This window comes from Ochlerotatus camptorhynchus, unplaced genomic scaffold, assembly GCF_037179485.1.
Source record: "Ochlerotatus camptorhynchus isolate MF236.1 unplaced genomic scaffold, CSIRO-AGI_Acam_v1.1 ptg000605l, whole genome shotgun sequence".
NCBI classification, from domain to species: domain Eukaryota; kingdom Metazoa; phylum Arthropoda; class Insecta; order Diptera; family Culicidae; genus Ochlerotatus; species Ochlerotatus camptorhynchus.
Window position 1 is genome coordinate 267,019 of NW_027041085.1, and position 4,871 is coordinate 271,889.

A 4,871-nucleotide genomic window follows, 5' to 3' on the forward strand; every position below is an offset into this window, starting at 1 on the left:
TCTGTGATCTTTTGGACGGTTATACGGGTGCACACAATCGAATACTTTTCCGAACCGAAATGGACGTTTGCTAGATCTTGTCCTGGCGAATGATTCCGCATTTCCGGGCACTTCTGTTTCCTTGCCGGTCGAGCCACTCATTGATCTAGATGCTGATCATCCCGCTCTCGTCGGGTCATGTAGTTTACCATCGCCGGCTGTTTTTACGCCGTCATCTGAGTGCTACTCTTTGGACTTTCGCCGGGCTGATTAGGTTGCATTGGACAATTGCGGAAATTGATTGGCAATTTATCGAAACAGCCGCTAGCGTGGATGATGCTGTGGATTTGTTCACTGCTGCACTGGAAGATGCTATTTTCCGCATTGTTCCAGCACGACGACCCCCGCAAAAGCCCCCATGGTCTAACCCACGCCTACGCGTGCTAAAACGTCAACGCTCTGCCACCCTTCGGAAGTATTGTAACTCTCGCACGGCGTACTACAAACGGCTGTTAAATTTTTCGAGTCGTAGTTATCGAAATTACAATCGTTTTCTCTATAATCGACACGTGAGACGCGCGAAAGTGAACCTTCACACGAATCCGAAAAGTTTTTGGTCGTTTGTCAACTCTGAACGGAAGGAATCTGGGTTGCCTTGTTCCATGTTTCTCGGCAATGACTCGGCTAATAGCTAAAGAGAAAAACTACAAGGGACAGCCCTACGGAGTTGTACGGAATTGTGACGTAGGACTACGTGGACTTATATACTGTTTATACTCTTTAGTATGACGCGCTTGACACAGATGGCCCACTATGACTCACGAAGAGCTACTGATTCCGATCAATAGCTGTGCGACTTCTTCCTCCTTCTATGGATGCTCATGTCGGCTGCAGCTCGCTACTTGCAGGCAGCCTTTCGTTGTGTACTGGAGAACACCACCACTCACCACGTGGTGATTGAATAAGCACCGTTTGGTCAGACCGGATGGAATTCAACTTTGAAATCTGTGTTAGGGAAATTGCTTTTCGCAGGCAATCGGCGATAATTTTCTTTCGTGCAATTTTCAATAGGGAAATTTTGTTAAAGTCTTAAAATTAACAGATGCGTCGAAATATTTCGGATCGATTGGTGATAAAATTATTGAAATTGGTCCAGGGGCAACTGAGTTATAACAGTTCAAAATCTTTCATAATTTTGTTACATGTTCCATTTTCGGTTTTCACAAAGTGTACCCCCATATAGAAATCACAGACGTAGTCCTACATCAAAAGGCAACTTGTCCGGTAGAGAAAATTTGCATTTTACCACTTCCAAACAGCCAAAAGGATACTCAAACTGATCCAACCTTGCTGTAAACACCCGCTCCTATACCATTCCCAAACTTCCATCCTTCCGAAGAGGATTTTTGTTTTCTCAAGGAACATTTTCAGTCGACGGTTCACCATCCGTTCGAATACCTTGGCCATGCAGGATGTGAGAGCGATCGGCCGGAACTTGGATGTGCCCCTATCTTTTTCGTTTGCCTTCGGGATGGGCACGACGAGACTCTCCTTCCACAGCGTCGGGTAGGTATCCGAGACCCAGAGTTGGTTGAGCATCTCAAGCATGCAACTTGCCCTCAAGAGGCAGCTTTTTTAAAAGTGGACACCCGAGATCGTCAGGTCCGCAGATTTTCCGTTGCTGCGGCTTAGTGCGTGCTGGAGATCCTCCCAGGAAATGGCTCGTTGATCTCGAGGTTGTCCGTGTCAGGCGGGATGCTGAACTCAGCGACTGATGTACGGGTAGGCTTTTCCAACCGCTGAAAGTGGTTGTTGTAACCGGAGATGGCCGAAATTTCTGCGAAATACCCTCCGAGTTTTCCGGCAACGGCTGCCGGTTCGGAGATGGTAACTCCGTTAGCTTGTACATGTAAAGGCGTCGAATGCCGTTTAACGCTGAGAGCATTAACCCCGCTCCAGAAAGTGGCAGAGGACTGGGAGGCGTTGGTGCTTTCAAGGAAACCAGACCAACTGTTTAGTTTCGCACTTCTTTTCTGCATTGAATATGCAGTGCACGGTACCAGGTTAGTAGCTCCTCCCTGTTTGGGCCATCTCTCGGGGTTCGCCTGAGTTTCCGTAGAGCTTTCCGGCGGGCTTTAACGGCTTTTTTGGTGTCTTCGCTCCACAAATGGAGTGCTTTTCGTACAGGTAGGCTACTGGTCTTTGGTATGGTAGCGGATGCAGCATCTGTCACCAACTTAGAAAAATCCGGGATGGTTAACGGATTGCGTTCGACGATCAGGGACATAATTCCCCGTTATATCTCAAAACAATTACGATCAAGTTTTCGTTCAACTTTTTGTTATCCCGGTGGAGACCTCACCAACGACAACGGCAACGACTGCTCTTGAGAAGTAGAAGGATTTGATATGGATTTCCGATCAATATGTCTTTCCTTAAACTTCTTTACGTATAAAAGAAAACCGATTTGAAGTATAACTCTATAATATGAAGGAGCTTGGGATTGAATCCATGATTTTCAACTCAGCAAGCAAAACCGGTTGCCACAAGGCCACCGAGATCCTTAGTTCACAAAAATAAATTACGACTAAGTTCCTGTTACTAAGGATTTGTTATAGATTCTGATCAACACGTCGTTCCTAAAACTCGAATATTATGTCTTTTCTGTACTTGTTTACTCTACAATGAGAAGGAGCTTGAGGTTGAACCCACTATATTCTGTTCAATAAGCAAAATCGGTCGCCACTAGGCCAACGAGCTCCTTATATCACAAAAAATACGAGTTCCCGTTCAACGTACTGTTACTAGATGTCGGTCTCGGCGGCAACCTCACTGAAGAAAACTGCACTTGAGAAGGATTTGATATGGATCTCCAATCGACACGTCTTAAACAGACGATCTTCTATTCAGTAAGCAAAATTGGCAGCCATCAAGGAAGCCGAGCTCGAGACGTTGTCTGGTAAAAATTGAATTAATTTCAAATACATAACTGAAAAGGATTTCGTCAGAATGATCTGTAATAAGTCGGCCTACTAATGTTTCATAAGCTTAAAATCAATCGCTCTTCCATGTTCACCGCTTAATAAATATACAGTCATTTCTTAGCAAAACGAACCAGTGGTTCTCAGAGATTCGTAAAAATTTCAATTTTTGTTCCTTTCGCATATCGTTGCTTAGACTTTTATTTTTATTGTCATGAAGGTGATCAGTTCCATGTTAGAGTGGTTCAAAAAATCGATTTTTTTTTCAAAAAGGTTTTTTTTTAATTATTTATTTTTGAACTACAGGGCCGCTTTAAAAGAAAAGTATATCAAATGAAAGGTAATTAAAACACTTTTTAGAAAAACATTGATTGTATTTGACAGTGGGTCAGTATTCTTGAAAATTTAAGTTTTTTTTACACAACATATCAGAAAATCAGTGCTGGAGGCGGTAGCTCATCGATTCTTCCGGTTCGCCCCCTAGCATCGTGCTATAAGTTACCAGGCGATAACCAGGGTAGTTGATCGATAGCTCGATGACGTCATTTCGTTGGCGTCTGCAATGGGAAATTCTCATAGCAGGCGTTGACGATGGGACGCTGTCAAGTTGTTGAATAGCAACTATCGTGGTAACTCACCGATTACCTGTCGATCTGCCAAATTTGGAAAGACGTCTGCATTGAATTGTCTCATATAATAATATTCCGCCCACTATATCACAAGAAATTGCGAGTAGCTGAGTGGAAAGGAGATAAGTTAAGCATTGGGTGCAGGACCAAGTCTCCCCTGGGTGGTGCAAGAAGATGAGCGCAATAGAATCATCAAGTTGCCATAAGGCACGGAATGAGACTATTGCATGGCTGGGTAGTCAAAGTCTTCCATTCGTTAGTCATTTCAGGTGGATTAGAACAGGTTTAGGTTTAGGGTGGGCGTTGGCCAGATTTGGATTTTTCAGATATAATCCTTAATAGGACCTAGATTATTTAAAACACTAGTAACCTCAACTTCTGTCACAATGTTTTATTGTGACTAATCAACACTCAATGGGTAAAATATCAAATATGCGGTAAATTTGAAAAAAAGGGAACTTGAAGTGTAGAGCGCACTGCCCACTAGACGATTCTGAAGCCTGACCAAGTGAGTGGGTTACAGGTTTATTTGATTGTAAGTCATTTCCAAGTTATATATTCATACCATTGGCATGGCATTTTGTATTTGAAATAAGACAGAGACAGGATGCGAAGGGGTGAGCGTTATGTTATGGCTTCCATTTATTAAATAGCTCAGATAGGCTGGAATTTCCAGCCTGGAAATGATAAATTCATGGTGAAAAAATGTACCATATGGTGCCCGTTCACTGATCAAAATTAGATTCAAATCGTCAGGCCCTACCCTGGAATAAGGGGATTGACGTTGATTTGTCAAGTTTCATTTTGCATTTGCATATAATTGTAAGTTTAGGTTTGCTTTTGTAATTGTAAGATAGATAGTTTGGCTCTATTGAAACATTGAGTTGTATAAACTTGACGAATCATACCTCTAAAATAGTAGTTACAGTGCCGCATTATCTAACAACCACTGCCTGCAACTAATGTTGGAGGGGTCAGCAGGGCTGATTACGGATCAAAACTAACATAACTCTAACACTGAAATGATCCCGAAACTAACGCTCATTCATTGCACTTTGAGTCATTAAGTAGTTTTATTTATTTTCCAACCAATCTATCTACACACTTAGTTTTTCTACCGAGCTCGGCTGTGCGGGTCTCGGCGGGGAGGGTTTCGCTGAGATCTCGGCGGGAGTGACATTTGATTGAGGTCTCGGATAATGCCTTTTCTAATAATCTGCCTACGTTACTTTTCTTTGTTATCTACTTTATCCCCTTTTTATTTTTCTGCTCTTCTTTCCTC